General features: G+C 38.8%; 1 pseudogene; it reads left to right on the top strand.

Annotated features, from left to right (window-relative positions):
- The first annotated feature begins 22,874 nt into the window (after positions 1-22,874).
- On the top strand, positions 22,875-24,072 carry LOC100615427 (dnaJ homolog subfamily A member 1-like; annotated as a pseudogene).
- Positions 24,073-24,919: the final 847 nt, after the last annotated feature.

Here is a 24,919-nt window from a genome sequence, read left to right as displayed (position 1 = left end):
ATACTGGATTGGGGACCCACATAACAAAGAGTCTGGCCACTTCCTTAGGGCTGCTGCATTTCACTGGGAGTCTGCTCCAGTCCGTAGTCGCCTCAGATTTTCCAGTACCTAAAGGCTATATCAACAGTGATGGCTACGAAACAGCAAAAATGGCAGCTTGCCCCTTCCTCTGGGAGCTGCACTCCAGGGAGGCACAAACCTGTCACCCATCTGAACCCACTGCCCAGGGTGGTTGGGGACCCCAGTTGGCAGGTCCCGCCCAGTGAGGAGAAACAGGATTAGGGACTCACATAAAAAAGCAGTCTGGTCACTTTTTAGAGAGCGGCTGTGCTGTGTTGAGGGTCCACTCCAGCCCCTAGTTGCTTCAGACTCTCCAAAGCCTGAAAGCAACAGCACCTAAGGCTGAGAAACAGCAAAGATGGAGCTTGGCCACTCTCTCTGGGAGCTCCATTCCAAGGTGGTTTGGAACTGCTGCTGGCTGGAAAAAATTGATGAGGGTGGTTGTAGACCTCACCTCAGTCTGGAGACTGCACCTAGTGAAGAGAACCAAGATCTAGGACTAGAGTCTGGCCATCTCTCCACAGAGCTGCTGTACTGTGACAGGGGACCACTTCAGTCCCTAGTTGTCTCAGATTCCCCAGAGCCCCAAGGCAACAACGACTAAGTCAGTTAAACAGCAAAGATGGTGGCCCACCTGTCCCTCTGGGAGCTCCACCTCAGGGAGGTGTAATGTAGTCACCCATGGCTGGCTGGAGTTCCAAGCCAGTGTGTCTTATCCTGCGAGGTGTTGTGGAAGTGGGGCCTATAGACGTCACTGTGCAGCCCCCTGGATTCAACCCTAGGGGTATGTATGTGAGTTTAACCTTCTACTTTGCCAGAGTTGCAGCCTCTTTTGCTGGGAAGCCCGGGTATTTAAAGCTCCTGGGGCTCTGGGTGTGCCTGAGTGGCTGCTCTGCCTAGACTTCACCTAAGACTTAGGAAAATTAAGGACATGCATCAATCTGTAGTTGTTTTGACGGCCTAGCAATATTTAAAATATACCCCCCAGAATGGGTTTTTCTTTTCTATTGCGTCATTAGCCTGCAAATTCTCTAAACGTTTATGCTCTGCTTCCTCTTGAATGCTTTGCTGCTTAGAAGTTTCTTCTGCCAGATACCCTAAATCATCTCTTTCAAGTTCAAAGTTCCACAGATCTCTAGGGCAGGGGCAAAATGCCACCAGTCTGCTTGCTAAAGCATAGCAAGAGCTACCTTTATTCCATTTCTCAACAAGTTCTCATCTCCATATGAGACCACCTCAGCCTGGACTTCGTTGTCCACATTACTATCAGCATTTTGGTCAAAGCCATTCAAAAAGTCTCTAGGAAGTTCTAAACTTTCCCACATCTTCCTATCTTCTTCTGAGCCCTCCAAATCTGTAAGAAGTTCGAAACTTTCCCACATTTTCCTACCTTCTTCTAAGCCCTCCGAACTGTTAAAATCTCTGCCTGTTACCCAGTTCCAAAGTTGCTTTGGAACATTTATGGGTCACATTTTGGGTAGCCTTATAGCAGCACCCCACTCTCTGCAGTACCAGTTTACTGTATGAGTCACTTCTCATGCTGCTAACAAAGACATACCCGAGACTGGGTAATTTATAAAGAAAAGAGGTTTAATTGACTCACAGTTCAGCATGGCTGGGAAGGCTTTAGGAAACTTACAAGCATGGTAGAAGGGGAAGCAAACACATCCTTCTTCACATAGTGGCAGCAAGGAGAAGAATGAGAGCTGAATGAAGGGAAAAGCCCTTTATAAAGCCATCAGATCTCATGAGAACTCACGCACTATGAGAACAGTATGGGAGAAACTGTTCCCATGATAGAATTATCTCCACCTGGTCCCGCCCTTGACACATGGGGATTATTACAATTCAAGATGAGATTCTGGGTGGGCACACAGCGAAACCCTATAAGCTTGGCCCTGGACAACAGATAAAAGGGTGTGAAGTCCAGGTTGAGATTAAAATGGAGCCTGAAGAAATATGGTACCATTGAAGGTGACTGATGAAATATGGAAGGTGAGGAAAATGAGGTTTATAAAAGACTTCTCTGGTATACATTCTCATCTGGGAAAAACAAACAAACAACAACAAAAAAAACAAAAACAGAAATCTCTTAGATGATTCTTTTATTTTGTTAATTTTAAGATGAAGTCATTTCCTCTTGGTTTCAAGACATATGTAACCTCTGGGATTTTTCTTTCCTTGGCTTCCTGATGGTTCCTCTCTCCCACTATAACACTAAAACTGCAAACTGCATATTTTCCAAAGCTTTATTATTGCCACATTGATTTTCATGATATGTATTTTCTAGCTCAGAAATGTATCCTCATAATTTAGATATTTATATCAATATGAACTGGCTTCACTCTTAAACTTTAGATTTAAATATCCATCAGCACTTTGGATGAATTCACTTCTACCTTTACACTAAGCCCAAACCATCCTCAATTTTCACTCACTCTAGATTCCCCTTCTGGGCCTACCTGTTTCCAGTATGTCTGTAACCATTTCCAAAGGTTCAGCTTGGGAGAGAAGTTTCCTTCAAGCACGCTCACCTGGGTGTTGACAGGCCTCAAAAGAGCTCACTAACCATGTGAGTGAGTGAGCTCACATGGTTGTTGGCAGATATTTTAGTCTGCGTGGGTTGCTATAACAAAGTCCACGGATTGGGTAGTCTAAACAACAGAAATTTATTTTATAATGATTCCCAAAGGGTAGAAGACCATGATCAAGGTGTTCATAGGATTGGTTTCTTCTGAGAGCCATGAGAAAGGGATTTGTTCCAAGACTCCATGGCTTGTAGATGGCCATTGTCTTCCTATATCTTCACATTGTCTTCTCTTTGTCTGTGTCCAAATTTTCTCTTCTTATTAAAATATCAGGTATGTTAGATTAAACTCACCTTAATAACCCATTTTAACTTAATTGGTCATTCACTGCATAACTACATTTTGGTCAACAACAGACCACATAAGCAACAGAGGTCCCATACAATTATAATATTGTACTTTATGGTATCTTTTTTATGTTTAGATGTGTAAAGATACACAAATACCATTGTGTTACAATTTCCTACAGTATTCATTACAGGAACTGAACAGGATGCTGTACAAGTTTATACCCTAGGAGGAATAGGCTATACCATATAGCCCAGGTGTGTAGTAGGCTATATCATCTAGCTTGTGTAAGATACAACTGAGAAATGTGATCTAGCTTGTGTAAAATGTATCTCTGAAATATTTGATCTATGATGCCTAGAAAGATCTATGATATTTACAAAATGACAAAATCAATGAATGAAGGCATTTCTCAGATGTGTCTCTATCATTAAGCCATATATGACTGTACCTCAGTAAATACTCAGCCCCCAAATTCAGTCACATTCTGAGGTACTAGGAGTTAGGTCTTCAACATATGAATTTAGGGGGTGGTGGGATGAAATTCAACCCAGAATAGCAGGCCTCAAGATCTCTCTTGAGTTGTTGACTATAGACATTAGTTCTTTATTACATGGACCTGTCCACGCAGGTCACAACATGGTAGCTGGTTTCGCTTAAGGTAAGCAAGAGAAATAATGAGAGAGAGTAAGCAAACAAAGTCAGCACTTTTTCATAACCTAATCTTGGAAGTGACATTTTCCATATTCTATTAATTGGAAGTGATGTCTAATCCAAATCATTTGCAATTCTCTATAGAATTTAGAGTAATTCTCATCTCTTTTCCTCAACTTTGATTTTTGTTGACTAATTGTGGAACAACAGAAAATGTTAAATCTGCTACATTTAGTTTTTTTTTAAACTCAAAGACAAGTTTTTAATTTTAAAAAGTGCCTCATCTTTAGTACTTTTTCTGAGATATGTAAACATAAAAAATATTTTGTGTATTTGTATACACAAAAGCCCACTTTTCTAATGGCAGAGAGTTTTTCTTGCCATGGAGAGGGAATTCACACTTCAGGGAGTAGCTGACTACTTATTCTTGCCCAGCATGCGTACCAAAGCTTCATCATCCAGTGCATGGTATACATCTCAACTAGAAAGGAAATGAATCAATTCTCGACAGATGTGTTCATTCTAATTCTGTGACACCAAAAAGTATGTAAGCGCATTTTCTTGTAACAGGACAAGATGGCAGGGTGAGGATGAGCAAAATGAGGCAATAGAAAGTCACTTCACATCTCTGTACCTGCTCAGTGGCAAAGCTAATCTAACAGTTTTATAGGTTCTGACATCACAATTGTTCTCAATCCAATATGCTGCATCTCAAAGTGGCAAAATATAATATTTAGGCTATGTGATAATTTTAGTATCTTCTGCAACAAAACTTAAATTCAATGGAATCGAATGAACCAAAATCTTTAGTGCCTTTGCATATGATGTTCCCTCTGCCTGGATTATTAACCTCTGTCACCCTCTACTGCAAGCCCACCACTTCACTCTGTTAATACCTAATTGCCTCTCAGGACCAAGTTTATGTAATTGTTCTTTAGAAACAGGCACATGGTCATTCCATGCATTCACCAACAAATTATCATAGAGTTTATCACATGGCATTGTAACCTCATGTTTAATTATCCATCTTACCCATTAAACTGTAAGTAAGTCCTGAGGAGACAGGAATCATGTCTCTCTTAGCCATCACTGTATCCCTGGCACTTAACTCAGTGCTAGGCACATAATAACCCCTCAATCTATTGCCACAACGAGCAGGCAATATTTTTGCTGTTCTCAAATTTGAGTGGAAAGTAGGCTATTATTTTGGGCATATCATATATTTGGGGGCATATCTCCCCCCAAAAAATATTCATTGTGTATTCTGTAGTTCCTCCACGTGGATGTCTTATTTTGTAATACCTGCAATGGTATGATCTAGTGGTTAGTGTTAGAGCATGACTGTGTAAACATCAAGAAGATATGGGTAGACGGAGCAAGAGTTTCTTTCATATAAGTGTGCTGGTAAAAGCAAAGATTTCTACTAAATCCTTAGAACCAGAAATATGATTAAACTTGGAAATACAGAACCAAGGGTTTGAAGTTGAGCAAGATTTGTAGCAATCAGAGATTAGCCATAAGCAAGGACTGCCTGATGTGATTACGGAGAACAGCATTGAGGGATCAGCAGCCCACTTTGCTAGTTTAAAGGACTTTAGTGGTTCCAGAAGTAGGTTAAACGGAGGCTTAGGAGGAATTATATTAAGGTCAAATGTACAGAATGATAGCTTCTGATATATATATGTATAAATATATATCTTCCAATTCTTTCCAAAAGAAGATTATGTTACCTAGGATGGGATGATTTGAGATAAAAGCTGTATGGAACCATTATATAATTGATCATTGTCATGAGAGAGAAAACGTGCAGGCTACTTTATAAGAGTGTATTCAGGAAGTCTAACTGAGATAAGAAGGCAGTTCACCCGAGCTATTATTGACTCTGATGGTGTCTTGCTGAATCATGCATGGTGTCAGAAAAATAGAGAATTTTCTTGAAAAAAATGAATACATTACGTTCACCACACATGTTAAACTAGATGGAAATGAAGCTGAACAGTGAAGAAAATGTAAACAGTTCTTGATTTATTCAGAGACTTCAGAGGCTGATGAAAAGAAAGAAAAGCTGAAAATCTTCATGTTGTGCTACATATGGATATTGTATTTACATCTAAGAAAAATTGGAACCCGTTTAGCTATTGTAATCCAGATGTTTTATGAAAACTGTGGTCTCTAGTAAAACCATCACTCATGAGAAATTACCTTTTTATTGTGAGTCTGGAAATACACAGATCAGCTTTGCCTTCCATATTATTTTTATAATATAAAAGTGGAACATAGCAATGCATTTGGGACTAACATTGAAATTCCTGCTTATAAGAATATGAAATAATAAATATACTATTTTAAAAATCTTTCTTGTAGATCACAGTAGTTGAAGTTAAAAGAGAGTTTACATGAATTCTATTGTACTTAATTTTATCAAAGTTTTAAAATCCAAGTGTAATATGGAATATGCACTTTAAGAATTAAACCACAACAGTGCATTGTAAAATGAGGTGCCTGAGAAGCAGAATCAATGTCTTTGTAGTAACTGTGTCAAGTCTATAACTTGAAAATTGTGTTAGGGCCATTGGCTCTGCTTTTAATAGAAACACCACACAACTTCCCACACTTTAATTACTTACTAGCATCTCTTCACAGGCTCAGAACAAAAGTCAAACTTTTAACAAATAGCATAAATGAAATTATATGTTTTGCGTCTAGAACAAGAGTTATTCACAGAAAAAAAAAGGAAAGATACATTGTCCTGGATATGTGCCCATCTCTGAAGTTAGTTCATTTATTCAGTACTTATTATGTACTAGGCACTGTATTAGGAGCTCACAAACATTAATTGTTCTTTGCAAAACCTTAATAATAGGTCACCCTAAATTTCAGCTGAGGAAGCTGAGTTTAGAGAGATTAAGTAATGGGTCCAAGACCACACAGCTAGTCAATTTTAGAGCTGGGATTTGAATATGAATCTTACCTGCTTTCCTATTACTCTGCTTTTCTACCTTCTCACTTTGCTATATAAATTAATATCTAGCTTTCAAAGAGGAGTACAGAAAAATAATGAAGAAAAACTATTTGGGTGATGGTTACATTAAAAGCCCAGGCTTTACTAATACACAATATACCCATGTAACAAAACTGCACTTGTACTGCTTAAATTTATACAAATTTTTTAAAAAGTTTAGAAGTTGAGATTATAATCGAGATTGAGAAGAGTTGGAATTATTTAGCAGAGAGAATAGGGCTAAAAGTCTTTTAATGTGATCATTTTTGTATTAAGTGTCTTCTATTATGAGTCATAAGATACTTGTAAATAGAGTTTAGTAGGTTACATAAAAGATGTAGACATTTCTACTGTTTCCATTATCTCTTCTCCTTATGAATGGAGAATTGCACTTCCTCACCTCTTTAATTTAGCCTGTCATGTTGATACAGAAGTTCTGGGAAGGGAAGGGCATGGTTCTTTAAAATGATGGAGAAGGGGTGAAGGGAAGTACTGGGTAGAGGAGGGCGTGGTCCCTGGCTAGGGCTCCACCCCAGGCCTGTGCCTACAAACCTAGGTGAGTACAGGCACTCCTGCCTTGGTGCCCAAATGTTGCATTTCCCAGGACCACCCTGGCCTGCCATGCCCCCATCCTGTGCCTATAAATACTCTGAGACTATAGCAGGCAGACACATAGGTGGCTGGATGTCGAGAGGAGCACACCAGCAGAGGAACACACAGACAGCTGGACATCGAGAGGAACACACCGGCATAGAAGCACACCAGGATAGGAGCACACCGGCATAGGAGCACACTGGCATGCCAGCAGGCCACTGACTTGTGGAACAAGGCAGTTTGGCCAGGGCAGTCGGAGGAGAGCTTGGGCAGCTAAGTGGCCCAACTCCAAGGGAAAATCATCTCCTTTCTGGCTCTCCCATCTGCTGAGAACTACTTCCACTCAATAAAACCTTGCACTCATTCTCCAAGCTGATGTGTGATCTGATTCTTCCAGTACACCAAGGCAAGAACCCGGGATACAGAAAGCCCTCTGTCCTTGCAACAAGGTAGAAAGTCTAACTGAGCTGACTAACCCAAGCCACCTACGGATGGCTAAACTAAAAGAGCACTCTGTAACACACACCCACTGGGGCTTCAGGAGCTGTAAACATCCACCCCTAGACACTGCTGTGGTCTCAAAGCCCCGAAGCCTGCTGTCTGTATGCTCCCCTAGAGGTGTGAGCAGTGAGGCACTGAAGAAGCAAGCCACACCCCCATTGCACACCCTGCGAGGGGTACAAAGGAGCTTTTCCCATTTCGACATTACTGCATTGGCCAATAAAATGTGAGTAGAAGAGAAATGTGTCAGTTTTGTACATGGGCACAATGAATTGTCTGTTCAATCCCCTAGCTGCCTCTTTTCTGCCATAATGATTGATGGAGGCCTCATGACCTGATCACCAACCAACAGCCCCACCTCCTTAAACTATTGCATTGGTGATTAAGTTTCAACATATGACTTTTTGAGGACCACAAACATTCAGACCATAGCATCCTCTTTGAAATGCACTGAATCTAAGTCTTCTGTATTTCCACCCCATCCCACCTCTCAAACAGGTAACAGAAAAACTCGAAAGTGTCTGCTGCCCTAAACAAAGATAATAGAGGTGACTTCTTATTCATTTGTTTTGTTTTGGCTTATTTCCTCCTCAAACATCAACATTCACTTGCAGGATTTTATTTCAATTTGAAACAATCTTGACTATCCACAAACCATAAAGAAGACACTAACATCTGATCTGCATATTATAGCTATGTCTTTTCAGTAGCTTTGTAGTTTTTACAAAATGTCCATCTACTTCATCAAATTTAAAACAAAACAAAACAAACAAACAAACAAAAAACAGGAAAAACACTTCCACAGGTATGTTTAGTTCATCCAGAACGAGCCTTAAAAGACAAGAAATGGTAGAACCACTTTTCACCATGAGACTCCCCTGTTCACTGAGGAAAAACTTGATTCAGACATGTTGACAGGCTAAAAGCAGCGTTGGCCAAGGAAGAGAAACTTAGTGCCTTAATAATCAAAGTAGAGAAGTTCTAAAATAAGGAGTCAAGGAAATGTTTCATCTAGGAAAAGCACAAAGCCCGGCTGCACTAAGGTTGAAGCAATTACTGAAATGTCAGAGCTGCACAGAGAAGAGAAGCTACAAAGATTGTTATAGAAGGTGACAGTCTTTTTTTAAAAAACATTCACTTTACAAATGCTTTCATAAATGTGTGCTTTATAGGTAGTTAGTTCAAAAATCTTTGGGGGTAGATAGCATCAGGAATGAAAGACATGGGCAAGTGAGAAATTGAAAGAAGCTTCTTTAGGATGTTAATGCTTTGTTGGAATTGACATTTTGAAGCTACAAAAAATAACTTAATAGCTGTAGTGAAGCACCAAAGATGTTTTGTCCTTGGAGACAGCTAGGGTGCTATGGGAAGGATAAACAGGGAAATCTAAACATTGTGCTCTTTGGCCTTATTGAACACATTTCAAGGGAAATTTTATAGCCTCTCAAAGCTGAGTTAGAGTAAGAACACCAGACTTGTACAGTTGTATTCACAACCAACTGTGATGGGTAAAACATAAACAACTCTCCCTCTTTTGTGTCTTAGTTTTTTAAAACAATTCTGGATAAAATTTTCAAAAATAGTTTACTTTCAACCACTTTTTAAAATGCACCACAAAGGAAACAGCAGATTTCATTATTTGTTTTTTGATTTATTTCTACAACAATATTTCACATCTATGTCAAATCTCTGAGTTAAAAGAGTGTTTGAACAGATATAATAGGTTTTTCTTATTGTTTATTATAGTATCTGCATTAAAATATTTCTTCGAAGTTTCCTATTGATTCACTTGGATTTGCAATGAGAAGGTCACCACCTAATTTCAAAGGTGATTTTATAATTTATTATGGACAAAGTTTCTAATGAATAATCTTAGAGTTTTAATAAAGACACAAGTAGAAAGCAGATTAAAAAAAGAAAGAATAAAATTTCAAACAAATCTTGGAGCAGTATATTTAGTGTGAACCTAATTTCTAGTAATTATACAAGACATAGTCATTCAATATTATTCAGTGTGTTGCACTGTGTCCAAAGAAGGCTCTAGAAAGATGATGTGATTCTTGCTCTTAAATAAGTGCACAACTTTGAATATTTTTAAGGCAGCATAAAGGCATATTACTTATATTTACATGTATTAGATTACTAAAATTACATAAGCTGAGTACGTGATGAAAAAGATATTAGACTTAGTGTCCCTAATCTTACTTGGGAATTATGTATCTTTTATAATGAAAAAAAATTAAGAAAGTTTATAGAAAATTTCAGTCATTTTTAGTAAGAGAATAGTTTGCATGATAACATGACTGATTTCCATTTAATAACTTGGGATTTTGCCCTCAATAGAAATCTGAAAAGTAAGTAGAATATATCAACATATGAATGAGGCAGGAAGGAGTTATTATGAAACCTCTATATCAATTCTGGCAATATATTGAAAAACTAAATTTCAAAGTTGACTTAATAAATGAATAAATTTTTAATAATGTATTTTGTGTTAATATTTGACTTGGTTTTGCTTCTATCAATGTATGGTATCCAAATGAATGCCCTAAGTTTTGGAAAGTGAAAGCATTTGTGATCTATTTTTATAAGTCAGTATGACATTATTTTAGTGATATATTAGGTGTCCTAAAGAGTAAAGAAACTTCCTCCTCCTCTGTCTCTAAACCCTACCCCATCCTCTCCTATCTACTTATTCTTAAAAAAGGAAAATTTGCATTACTTCTTGAGTCATTAAGGCAATATTTATCTTTCTATAATAAAGCATCAGAAAAATTAATTTTTACTTCTGTAATAATGACACATGATTGGGATGTTTTCTACTGTCAGAGAATGTGCTTGAGCATGTGCAGTATTTGATCAGAAGTACAACACCAGAAATTATTGTTGTAATTTTAATTTGTAGAGACAGGATCTCATTCTGTTTCCCAGGTTGGAGCGCAGCGGCATAATGATAGCTCACTGCAGCCTCGACCTCCTGGGTTCAAGCAATCCTCCTGCCTCAACTACTTGAGTAACTAGGATTACAGGTGCATGCCACCATGCCTGTTTTTTTGTTTAGTTTTGTTTTGTTTTTAAATGTTTGTAAAGATGAGGTTTCATTGTTGCTCAGGCTAGTCTGAACTCTTGGACTCAAACACTCCTCCTGCCTCAGCCTCCCAAACTTCTATGATTACAGGTGTGAGCCATCATGCCCAGTCTATCTTTGTTCTTGACTAAATTTCAACAAGAATAATTTTACCAAAAAAAAGTTTTCTTGTCAAAGGGATTATAGGGAAGTATAAATATAGATTTTCTACCCATATAAACGGTTTGATGAATCAACTAAACTCTGCATTTACTTGAACTCTGCATTCTGTCTTTATATAAAACCCAACTGATATATAATTTAGCTTCTACTTTTTTCATAATTGCAATGCCATCTTCTCCTATTATTTTTCTGATTATAAAATTAATTTGTACATATTAGAAAAATATGGAAAAAAGAGAAAAGGGAGAGAGAGAAAAGAAACATCACCTATAAGCCCATAAATATCTAGCAATATTTACTAAGCATTTACTCTTGAGTTTTTCAAGATAATATTTATGATTTAGTATTTATGATGTATTACATTTATTGATTACTTTAATCAATAAAAATTCTTTATATACATGATTAAAAGGCTGTAAATATACCATAGTTTCTATAATATAAAAACATGAATATGTATTTCAACTAGTTTTCCAGAAAAATTGTTTGTTAAAATTCAAATTATACCCCATCGGCAAAGTATGATTCATTCTAATCAATCATCAATTGATTATATCAATATATATCAGTCAGAAATAAATGAACGCACATCAGTGTACATTAATATAGTGTTCATGGTTAGAGTTGGAGTTGAATTTGCAGGTAGAGTTAAGATTAGGGTCAGTTTTATAATTTGAGCTATATATAATTGTCTTGGGATAAGATAAAAGTTAAAGTTAAAAAGAGACAGACCATAAATAGTTGTTCAACTGTGAGTTAGATGTAAGTTGAGGTCTTCAAAAATCTCTCCATTCTACCTTTTCTTCCACAGCCTATTATGATGCCATTCTTCCTACAACTGTATCAGATATTCTTATTAAAGTATAAAAGTGGCAATATTTTCTCCAGAGAGGTTAACCTCTTATATTACATTGACTGGAAATGATATGACAACCATTCTTCTCTTGAAAAGTAAGGGAAAGAGAAAAAAAACCTAGAAAAAGAGGGGAAATCTTTTCTTCCTGACATCTAAAATTACTTCAATAAAGGACATCTATATTCTATTCCACATAGAGCTTAAATGCAAATACACAATACTACAAAAATCTCACTGATCTAAACTATTCAAATTAAAGTGGCAAGTGACTGACTTGGTATCCAATACTATAGTAGAATTAGTTTGATAAATGAAGAATGTCACCTGCCCAGAGAGGTAGACAACTTGCCACAGCGCATTACAGCAAGTGCCAGAACGAGTTCTGTTACACTGGGAGCTTTCAGCTCAGCCTCAAAGCCCACCCGAACTAGGTAGGGAAGCAAACCTCAACCTGTCATTTCTACTGAGCATAGAAACTGGTCCCATCCATCCCAAGCAGTGACTCTGCCTAGTTTCAGGGCCCAGTCTGCAACCTTGTCCAATTACAAATATCAAATAGCAGTACCACCTGGTCAAGGAATACCAGGCCAGACCCAGTGAGATCTGATTGGCCAGATCCAATCAGGGGCAACTGCAGTGGCCATCCAGCAGCTGTGGCCAATTGCAGAGTCACATTCTGTGGCCTGGCCCAGTCAAAGGCAACTGTAGTGGCCACCCTGCAGCTCTCTTCAATTGCAGAGCTCAGCCAGTGGTTTCACTGCAGAGAGAGTCCAGCGAGCAGTCTCACCTAAAATCAGAGCAGGGGCAGCAGCCCAGCCATGTAGAGAGCCTAAAACAAGCCCTGCCTGCCCAGGGTTGTTACCATCTGGCCCATCTAGAATCATAGGCTAGACTAAATAGGCAAGGTCTATCTCTGCCAGAAGAATACCTATAAAAGCCAGAGGAGTGGCTGTCTCTACGAATGTAGACATTACTGCAAGGACGTGAAGACTATAAGGGATCAGGAGATCACAACAGCTCCAGAAAAAGCTAATAAAACCTTTTTTTCCCCAGGATGGCGTACTGGAGGCTTTTAGCATGTCTCAGCCGCTTGGAAATAGCAAAACAGTGCATAAAGATAAACTCTTTGAGCTTTAATTCAAGAAGGAAAATGAGAATTCACTGGAATAGTGAGCAACAACCCAGATCGCAGGGAGGAGAAAGTGGGCAAGCAGCCCCGTGATGGCATTCAGCTGATAAAAGTGAGAGAAGCACCAGTACATGAGGAAGCAGAGTCTCCTGCTGTGATTCACCTTCCCACTCGGGTTCCATGCAACCCAGGCCAAGAGAGAGCACCTAGTTCCTCTGAAGCCCTGGAGAAAACTTGAGGAGACAGACAGAGGAAAAGATATTGGGAAAAGCTGTAGGCATTTTCCGATGCCCAGAACTGAAAGGAGGAAATCATTTTCAATTCAGGCTTATAGAACATCAGTCGTTGTTTGGTAACCTGGAAGCGGCAGCCACTGCAGGCATTTTGGTCAAGGGCCAGAGATTGGAGTAGTTGCTCTGCAACGGAGGAATAATGCTCACAGCCAGAATTGAATGGCAAGTGTGGAGAGCACCTCAGTGGTAAGCACTGGAATCAGCTCTCTCCAGCCACAAGACTGCAGCAAGAAGAGTTGCTCAAGCCAAGACTTAATCTGGAATTTGCAGCCAGAGACAGATTTGTGACTTGGAACCAGCCTACATATGCCATTGCTGGGTGCCCTGGACTGCTCCCTTGGTCAACCAGGGTAGAGTGCCCCACCAGTCTTGAGGAGCAAGAGCAAGGCAGACTCTAGTCCTGCTCACCTGAATTGGGAGTATGGTCCAACCCATCCTTCTCTTGCATCTGTGTGCAGTGAACCTCTCTCCACCTCACACCCAGGCATATTCCCAGGCATTTGGATCACCCACTCACTTGGATTAGTAAGTTTTTGCTCTTTTTCTGTGCAGAGATTTTGGGGCACTGGAGTCCTCTCCGCTTTATGCCTAGACATATTTCCAGGCATTCAGCACACACCTGCTCACCTGGATTATCAGCCTGAGGTGCCCCTCCTTTTTCCTACAAAATCTTTTTTGTAGCAGTAATAACTTCCCTTCTCACAGAGGGACACATTTCCAGGCAATCGAAGTAAACACTCACCTGGATTGGGAGACTGAGCCACCCTAGATTAGCAGACTACACAATCCCCTTTGCAGAAATCTTGGTGCAAAGGTAAACTTTTTGCTCCACACCTGGATATATCTCCAGGTTTTTGGTATACCTACCTTCCTGGAATAGGAGCCTGAGGTACCATTTCCTTCCCATGCAAAGGACTTGGTGCAGTGGCACTTCTTCTGCTCCACACCTGGATGTAACTCCAAGCATTTAGCACAGTCACTCTCACATATTAGGTATTTGAGCTGCCCTGACCTTCCTATACAAAGATCTTGTTGTGGTGGCAGTTTCTCTGCTCCTTCCCTGGGCATATCACCCACCTTGAGACACATCTGCCCCCCAACCAGATTAGGAACTTAAGTACTTTCTCCCATCCCTTGTAAAGCCCATGTAACAGCAGTTTTTCCAATCATTGCTGGGGCATATTTCCATGTATTAGGCACATCTACTTGCATGGATTAGGAGCCTGAGCCACCTTTCCTTTCAGTTGCAGAGATGTTAGTGCAGTGGTGTTCTTTCTGCTTGACACCCAGACATATCTCCAGGTGTCTGGATCACCAACTCTTCTAGATTAGAAGTTTAGGCCACCCCCTTCCCATGCAGAGAACTTAGGGCAATGTGGGTCTTCCAATTCCATGCCTAGGCACACCTCTAGGTGCTTGATGGCTATCCACAAGACCACACCTCAAAGATGATGCCTATGCCTACCATTTGGGAACCTGTAGGTGGGTCTGCCCAGCTCTGCCCCAGTCATCTTGGTCCTTCCCTCCAGGGCTGAGCACGGAGCTCAGACTACTGTGCATTATACAGATCAGCCCATTGTCTGAGACAATAGAAAATTTCTCCCAGTAAACAAGGAATAAGTATACATACCTATGTGTATCAGCTGTGACTGATGATGTAGATGGGTATATACTTGATCCTTGATGCAAATGAATATATACTTGATCCTTGTTTACTTGGAGAAGTTCTCTGGCTCTTACCCATGAGCACCACCCACTGGCCTCGAGGAGAAACAGCATAACACAATAGGAAATCTTTCAACACCAGTGCATAGCACTGGGTAGCAAGATAAGCTTCCTGATACCAATATCACTTCAGCCTCATAGGTGCCAGTGAACCTGCTCATATGCCTAGAACATGACTACTACAACCAGAATTTAGAAAAGGCACTATAAAAGGGCTATCTATAACCAAGGAACTTAAAAACAGACTCTTGGTCACTGAAAGCAACCAGACCAAAGTCAAAGGACCATAGACAACATACATTATAGCCACCTCCACAATGAGGGGTAGGGTGGGAAATTTCATCCAAATGAAATATAACTCAAAAAATAAGGGGAGATAAATTATCCAGAGGAGAAAAAGCCGGGGTGGGGGTGGGGGGGTGGGAACTCTAAAAGTAGGAAAAAACCAAAGTGTCACACTGCCCTCAAGGCACTACATTAACTCTCCAGCAATGGATCTTAACCAAAATGAAATGTTTGAAATACCACATAAAAAACTCAAAATGTTCATTTTAAAGAAGCTAAATGAGATCAAAGAGAAAGCTGAAAAGCAACACAAATAGATCACAATAGCAATTCAGAATATAAAGAAGAGATTGACATCATTACAAAAAGACTAAACAGAACTAGAAATGAAAAATCCATTAAAGGAATTACAAAATACAACTGAAATATTTAACAATAGGCTAAATTGAGTGAAAGAATTTCAGAGCTGAAAGAGAGGCATTTTGAATTAACTCAGACAAAAATGAATAAGAATTTTAAAAACTGAGCAAATCCTTTGAGAAATATGGGACTGTGTAAAGTGTTCAAACTTATGAGTTATACGTATTCCAGAGGGAGAGGAAGAAAAAAGCAAAAAAGTATGGAAGATATATTTTAGAAAATAATTCAGGAAAAATCTCTTGGCTTTTGGAAATATTTAAATATTCAGACACAAGAAGCTCAGAGAACTCCTAAAAGATACAATCCAAGAAGAACCACACCAAGGCATATGATAATCAAACTATCCAAAGTCAACAGGAAGGAAAAAATGCTAAGAGTGGCAATAGAGAAGCATCATCTGTAAAGGAAATTCTATCAGACTAATAACAGATTTATCAGCAGAAACTCTGTAAGCCAGAAGAGCTTAGGAGGTCATTTTTAGCACTGGGGTGGGGGAGGGGGAAGCTAGCCAACAGCTTTGTATCCTGCCACACTAACCTTCATAAATGAAAAATAAATAAAGTCTTTTCCAGACAAACAAAAGCTAAGGGAATTTGTCACTACTTGACTGGCTCAGAGAGGTTGTAAAGATGGAAATGAAGGGATAGTATTCACCATCATAAAATAACACTTAAGTACAAAAATTACAAATCCTAGAAAACATTACATACAACTGAAATGCCAAAACAGCTAGCTAACAACACTATGACAAGAACAAAATCCCACATAATAATATTAACCTGGAATGTAAATGGCCTCAATACTCCTAACAAATACAGAGTGGCAAGTTGGGTTAAAAAATAAGTCTCCACCATTTGCTGTATACAAGAGACAGGCGTAATGACTAAAGACAGCTACAGATTCAAAGTAAAAGGATAGAAAATATATATATAACACAAACGAAGAACAGAAATGAGCCAGAGTAGCCACCCTTACATTAGATAAAACAGATTTTATTTTTTATTTATTTTATTTAGATGGAGTCTTGCTCTGTCACAAAGGCTGGAGTGCAGTGGCGCGATCTCGGCTCACTGTAAGCTCCGCCTCCTGGGTTCACACCATTTTCCTGCCTCAGCCTCCCGAGTAGTTGGGACTACAGGTGCCCGCCACCATGCCCAGCTAATTTTTTGTATTTTTAGTAGAGATGGGGTTTCACCGTGTGTTAGCCAGGCTGGTCTCAATCTCCTGACCTCATGATCTGTCCCCCTTGGCCTCCCAAAGTGCTGGGATTACAGGCGTGAGCCACTGTGCCTGTCCCAGATTTTAAATAATAGTAAAAACACACCAAAGAATGCATTATATAATGATAAACGTTTCAATAGAACAAGAAGATTTAACTATTGTAAATATGTATGCATCTAATACTGGGGCACCCAGATTCAAAAAACAAATACTGCTAGACCTAAGAAAACAAACTGATAGCAATACAATAATAGTACAGGACTTCAACACCCCAGTGACATCACTACACAGATCATCAAGGCAGAAAATCAACAGTGACATTCTGGGTGTAAACTGGACTATAGAGCAAATGTACCTATAAGACCTTTATGCAACACTGCATCCAATGACCACAGAATATACGTTCTTTTCATCTGTGCATGGAACATTCTCCAAAATTAACCGTATACTTGGCCATAAAGCAAGTCTTAATCAATTCAGAAAACTCAAAATTATAACAAATAATTTCTTGGACTCAGTTGTTGGTGTTTTGAATGGATAAACAAAATTGAATATTAAAGACTTAAAAGTAAGACCTGAAACTATAAAAATCATAGAAGAAAAACTAGGAAAAACTCTTCTGGGCATTAACCTAGACAAAAAATTTATGATGACACCCTACAAGCAAATGCAACAAAAACAAAAATAGACAAATGGGATTTAATTAAACCAAAAAGTGTCTGCACAGCAAAAGAAATTATCAACAGAGTAAATAGACCACTTAAATAATCAGAGAAAATATTTGCAAACTATACATTTGACAAGGAACTAATATCCAGAATCCACAAGGAACTCAAACAACTAAACAGGGAAAAAAAAAACCCATTAAAAAGTGAGCAAAGAACATGAACTACACTATTTTCAAAGGAAGACATACAAGTGGCTAACAAACATATAAAAATATGCTCAACATCAGTAATGATCAGATAAATGCAAATTAAGTCCACAATGAAATATCATGTAAAGCCATTCAAAATGGCTATTGCTAAACTGTAAAAAGACAGCATATGTTGTTATGGATGTGGAGTAAAGGGAACATTCACATACTGTTCGTGGGAATGTAAATAAGTTCAACTTCTATGGAAAACAGTACAGAGATTTTTTGTAGAACTAAAAATATAACTCCTATTTGACCCAGCAAACCTATGAGTGTGTATGCACCTAAAAGAAGAGAAATAATTATATTAAAAGGCATCTGCACTCATACATTCATTGCAGTACAACTTACAATAGTGAAGTCATTAAGCCAACTAAGTGTCTATCAAAGATTGATTGGATAAAGAAAATATTGTATCTATACACCATGGAATACTACCCAGCCATAAAAAGAATAAAATCATGTCCTTTGCAGCAACATGGATAGAGCTAGAGGCCATTACTCTAAGCAAAATAATGCAGAAACAGAAAACCAAATACCTCATGTTCTCACTTATAAGTGGATGCAAAACAATGGGTATACATGGATAGATAGATAAATAGTTAGAAAAATAGACACTAGGGACTCCAAAGTAATAGATATGGGGTGAGTTTTGAAAAATTACCTTTTGGATACAATGTTCAAAATTTGGTTAACGAATGTACCAGAAGCCCAATCCCCATCAGTACACAATATACCTATGTAAAAAAGCCTGCACATGTATCCCGTAAATCTAAACTACATTTAGAAAACAGTAAGAGAAATTTAACAATAAAGTAAATAAAAAAGTGAAAAGAAATAAGAAAACTCCAATAATGGACTCTAAAGAAATGGAGTTCTATGAAGTGGCAGACAAAGAATTAAGAATAATCCTCTTAAATAAGTTTAATTAACTTCAAGAATACATGTAAAAATAATAAAATATTAAGTGAAATTTGAAAGTAATAAATGAACAAAATGAGAACACTAACAAAGAAATTTTAAACATTAAAAAAACTGACAAATAGAAATCCTAGAATAAAGAATATAATGGATGTAAGAAAAAGTGCAATAGAAAGCTTCAACAGGCTTGATCAGACAGAGAAAAGAATTAGTTAGAAGACAGAATATCTGAAATTAACCAGTAAAATAAGCCAAGAAAAAAATAAGAATGAAGAAAGTCTGTGAAAATTACTGAACATCATCAAGAGGCCTAATCCATGCATAATAGAATTTTAAGAAGGAGAAGATGGATAAAAGGGCCAGAAAACATGTTTAAAGAAATAATAGCTAAAATTTTCCCAAATCTAAGTAACAATGCCAACAACTATGCGCAAGAATCCCCAAATTCTCCAGTTAAATTCAACCAAAAGAGGAGATTGTCATGGGACGTAATAATCAAACTATCAAACGTCAAAGACATAGAAAAAAGTTATGAAAATAGCAAGAGATAAGGAACATATCACATAGAAAACAGTCCCAATATGGCTATAAGAGAATGGTTCAGCAGAAACCTCAGAGCCCAGGCAAGACTGAAGTAATATATTCAAACTGCTAAAGGAAAAAAAAACACATGCCAACCAAGAATATTTTATCCAACAAAGTTGTCTTTCAGAAATAAGACAAAAATAAAGACGTCCAGATAAACAAAAGCTAAGTGTATTAGTCTGTTCTCATGCTGCTAATAAAGACATAACTGAGATTGGATAATTTATAAAGTAAAGTGGTTTAATTGACTCACAGTTCCACATGCTTGGGGAGGCCTCACAATTACGGCAGAAGGTAAAGGAGGAGCAAAGTCACATCTTACGTGGTGGCAATCAAGAGAATTTGTGAAGGGGGACTCCCATTTATAAAACCATCAGCTCTCATGAGACTTACTGACTACAATTAGAACAATATGGAGGAAACCGCCCCTGTGATTCAATTATCTCTATTTGGCCCCACCCTGGACATGAGGGGATTATTACAATTCAAGGTGAGATTTGGATGAGGACACAGCCTAACCATATCATTCTGCCCCTGACCCCTCCCAAATTTCATGTCCCTTTTCATATTTAAAAACACAATCATGCCTTCCCAACAGTCCCCCAAAGTCTTATCTCATTTCAACATTAACTCAAAAGTCCACAGTCCAAAGTCTCATCTGACACAAGGCAAGTCCCTTCTGCCTATGAGCCTGTAAAATCAAAAGCAAGTTACTTACTTCCTAGATACAATTGGGGTACAGGCATTGGGTAATTACACATGTTTCAAATAGGAGAAATTGGCCAAAATGAAGGGGCTACAGGTCCCATGCAAGTCCAAAATCCAATAGGGCAGTCATTACACCTTACAGTTCCAAAATGATCTACTTTGACTCTATGTCTCACATCCAGGTCGCGCTGGTGCAAGAGTTGGGCTCCCATGGGCTTAGGCAGTGCCACCCCTGTGGCTTTGCAGAGTACAGTCCCCTCCCAGCTGCTTTCACAGGCTGGCGTTGTCTGCAGCTTTTCCAGGTGCAGTGAAAGCTGTCAGTGGCTCTACCATTCTGGGGTCTGGAGGACAGTGGCCCTCTTCTCACAGCTCCACTAGGCAGTGCACCAATGGGGACCCTGTGTGGGGGCTCCCACCCCACTTTCCCTTCTGCACTGCCCTCACAAAGATTTTTCATGAGGACTCCGTCCCCGCAGCACATCTCTGCCTGGACATCCAGGCATTTCCATACATCTTCTGCACGCTAGGTGGAGTTTTCCAAACCTCAATTCTTGACTTCTGTGCACCTGCAGGCCCAACACCAGGTGTAATCTGCCAAGGCATGGGTCTTGCACCTGCACCCTCTGAAGCAATGGCCTGAGCCATACTTGGCCCCTTTTTGCTATGGCTGGATGTGAGGCAGTTGGGATTCAGGGCACCAAGTCCCTGGGCTGCACACAGCAGGGGGCCCTGGGCCTAGCCCACAAAACCATTTATTACTTCAAGGCCTCTGGACCTATGATGGGAGGGGCTACAGGTGAAGGTCTCTGACATGGCCTGGAGACATTTTCCCCATTGTCATGGTGATTAACATTTGGCTCTTCCTTACTTATGCCAATTTCTGCAGCCAGCTTGAATTTCACCCCTGAAAATGGGGTTTTCTTTTCTATCACATCGTCAGGCTGCAAATTTTTCCAACTTTCATCTTTTATGCTCTGCTTTTTTTTTGGAGATGGAGTTTTGCTCTTGTAGCCCAGGCTGTAGTGCAATGGTGCAATCTTGGCTCACTGCAACCTCCACCTCCCAGATTCCAGCAATTCTCCTGCCTCAGCCTCCTGAGTAGTTGGGATTACAGGCATGTGCCAACATGCCTGGCTAATTTTGTATTTTTATTAGAAATGGGGTTTCTCCATGTTGGTCAGGCTAGTCTTGAACTCCTAATCTCAGTTGATCTGCCCTCCTTGGCCTCCCAAAGTGCTGGGATTACAGGTGTGAGCCACCATGCCCAGCCTCTGCTTTTTTTGAATGATCTGCTGCTCAGAAATTTCTCCCACCAGATACCCTAAATCATCTCTCTCAAGTTCAAAGTCCCACAGACTTGTAGGGCATGGGAAAAATGCCGCCGATCTCTACGCACAGCAACAGTGACCTTTACTTCAGTTCCCAACAAGTTCCTCATCTCCATCTGAGAACACCTCAGCCTGGACTTCATTGTCCATATCACTATCAGCATTTTGGTCAAAGGCATTCAACAAGTCTGTAGGAAGTTCCAAACTTTCCCACATCTTCCTCTGTTCTTCTGAGCCCTCCAAGTCTCTAGGAAGTTCCAAACTTTCCCATATCTTCCTCTGTTCTTCTGAGCCCTCCAAGTCTCTAGGAAGTTCCAAACTTTCCCACATCTTCCTCTCCTCTTCTGAGCCCTCCAAGTCTCTAGAAAGCTCTAAACTTTCCCACATTTTCCTACCTTCTTCTAAGCCCTCTGATGTATTCCAACCTCTTCCTGTTACCCAATTCCAAAGTCTCTTCCCCATTTTTGGGTATCCTTATAGCAGTACCCCACTAGTTCCTGGTACCAATTTACTGTATTAGTCTGTTCTCATGCTGCTAATAAAGACATATGAGGGACTGGGTAATTTATAAAGGAAAGAGATTTAGTTGACTCACAGTTCCACATGGCTGGGGAGGCCTCACAATCATGGCAGAAGGCAAAGGAGGAGCAAAATCACGTCTTACATGGTGGCAGGCAAGAGAGCTTGGGCAGGGAAACTCCCATTTATAAAACAATCAGATCTCATAAGACTTATTCACTATCATGACAACAGTATGGGGAAAACTGCCCCCATGATTCAATTATCTCCACCTGGCCCTGCTCTTGACACATGGGGATTATTACAATTCAAGGTGAGATTTGGGTGAAGACACAGCCAAATCATATCACTAAGATAGTTCACTAACACTAGGCCTGACCTACCGGAATGACTAGAGGACCTTCTTTAAAATGCACCAAGACCACTAATTATTAACTTAAACATACAAAAGCATAAAAATTCATGGTAGAAGAAATACAGAATCATATTCAATATACTCTGATATGGTGATGTTTAAACCAGTTTTATCTCAGTATGATAGTTAATAAAAATACACCAAAACAACAATAGGTAAAATTTAATTTTCAAGGAATACAAATTATATAATAATTTAAATTTTGACATCAAAAACATAAAATGTGGGCATAATAAAAGTGTAGAGTTTTGTAACTCTACAAAAGCAAATGCAATCAAAGTTAAATTGTTATCAGCTTAAAATAGTTTGTTATAAGTATGTTTTATGTAAGTCTTATAACAAAAAGGCAAATATCTATACTAGATTTTTAAAATATAAATATAAACAATTCACTACAGAAAACCATTAAGTCACAAATGATGATGGCAATAGAGGAAGAAAAAATGTATATAAAACACAAGCAGAAGACAAAAGACAAGGGCTTCAGTTCACTGGGCCGAACTTTCCAGAATACTCAGTGAGATGTAGAGAAGTGGAAACTGCCCAAGCTTCAAAAAGTTACTACAGTCCTTTCCGCTTTCTCACACTGGCCTCATCCTACTCACTAGCTGTAGAAAATGGTGAAATAAACCAGTTTCCATGATTTTTGGAGGGTCAAACAAAGTACCACTAAGGAAGAACTGAAAAAGGCTTATAGGAAACTGGCCTTGAAGTACCACCCTGATAAAAATCCAAATGGAGAGAAGTTTAAACAGATTTCTCAAGTTTAAAAAGTTATTTCTGATGCCACAAAAAGGGAATTGTATAACAAAGGAAGATAACAGGTAAATAAGAGGGCTGAGCAAGTGGCAGTTCTGGGTCCCCTATGGACATCTTCAATATAATTATTTATGGAGGAAGAAGAATGCAGAGAGAAAAGAGGAGTAACATTGTTGTGCATCAGCTCTCAAAAACCTTAAAAAATGTATGTGATGGTACAACAAGAAAATTGGTACTTCACAAGAATGTAATTTGTGACTAATGTGAAGACAGAAGTGGGGAAAAAAAGAGGAGAGAAGTATAGTGTTGTCCCAGTTGCCAAGTTACTGGACTGTAAATGAGAATTCATGCAATAGGGCCTGGGATGGTTCAGCATACTTAGTCTCTATGCATGCATGGAGTGCCACGGTCATGGAGAATGAATCAGTCCTAAAGACAGATGTAAACACTGAAATGGAAGAAGGATAGTTTGAGGGGAAAAGATTCTAGAAGTTCATGTTGACAAAGACATGAAATATGGCCAGAAGATAACATTTCATGGTGAAAGAGCCAAAGAACCAGGATTGGAGCCAGGAGATATTATCATTGAGTTAGATGAAAAGGACCATGCTGTTTTTACTTGACAAAAAGACTAGTTTATGTCTATGGACAGACAGCTGGTTAAAATGTTGTGTGGTTTCCAAAAACCAATATCCACTCTTGACTACTGAACTATAGTCATCACCTCTCACCCAGGTCACATTGTCAAATATGGAGATATCAAATGTGTGCTAAATCAAGTCATGCCAGTTTTTCATAGACCATATGAAAAGCATCACCTAATCATCAAATTCAAGGTAAACTTTCCTGAGAATGGTTTTCTGTCTCATGATAAGCTCTCTTAGTTGGGTAAACTCCTACCTGACAGGAAGGAAATAGAAGAGATTGATGAAATGGATCAAGTTAGAACTAGTGTACTTTGATTCAAATCAGGAAAAACAGCACTATTACAATGGAGAAACATGTGAGGATGATAAACATCATCCCAGAGGTGGTGTTCACTGCCAAACTTCATAAACGGACCAGTGAGTAACACTCACTCCTGGCATTTGATGAGCAGTAGTGAGTGAATGAAGGATTGTAATCATAATGTGTTCACTACCTGCTATTGTTTTTGTTTTAGTACTCAATTATAATAATGTTTTTAAAATTAAATAATAAGTAAACAAATATAAAAGCTCAAAAAAGCAGAAAATAAATTACAAAATGGTAGTAGTAGGTTCTTACCTATCACTAATTACTTTGAATGTAAATGAATTAAATTGTCCAATAAAAAGACATAGAATTACTGACTTGATTTAAAAAACAAGACCCAGCTCTATGCTACCCAGATAGACTCAACTCACATTTAAGGCCACACATAGACTGAAAGTGAGGGGATGAAAAATAATATTCTATGCAAATGAAAACCAAAAGAGAGAGACCAAGGTTAGCTATACTTAAAGTAGGCTTTAAATCAAAAACAGTAAAAAAAGATAAAGAAGTTTATTACATAATGTTTAAGGATAAATCTATCAAGAAGATATAACAAGTGTAAATACATAATACACCCAACGTTGGAACACCTAAATATGTACGGGAAATCTTAAAGGATCTGAAGGGAGATATCAAATGCAATACAATCAGAGTGAGGATTTCAGTTCCCTACTTTCAACAATGGACAAATCATTCAGACAGAAAATAAATATGAAAACATTAGCTTTGAAATATCCTTAGACCAAACGGATGTAATAGACATATACAGAACATTCCATTTAACAGAATACATGTTCTTTGAAAGGGAACATGGAACATTCTGCAGGATAGATTACATGTTAGGCTACAAAACAAGTCTGAACAGATTGAAGAAATTGAAAACATATCA

The sequence above is a fragment of the Pan troglodytes genome, chromosome 13, assembly GCF_028858775.2.
Source record: "Pan troglodytes isolate AG18354 chromosome 13, NHGRI_mPanTro3-v2.0_pri, whole genome shotgun sequence".
NCBI lineage: Eukaryota > Metazoa > Chordata > Mammalia > Primates > Hominidae > Pan > Pan troglodytes.
The sequence above is the reverse complement of the archived record's forward strand: the minus strand, read 5'-3'. Positions and strand labels throughout refer to the sequence as shown.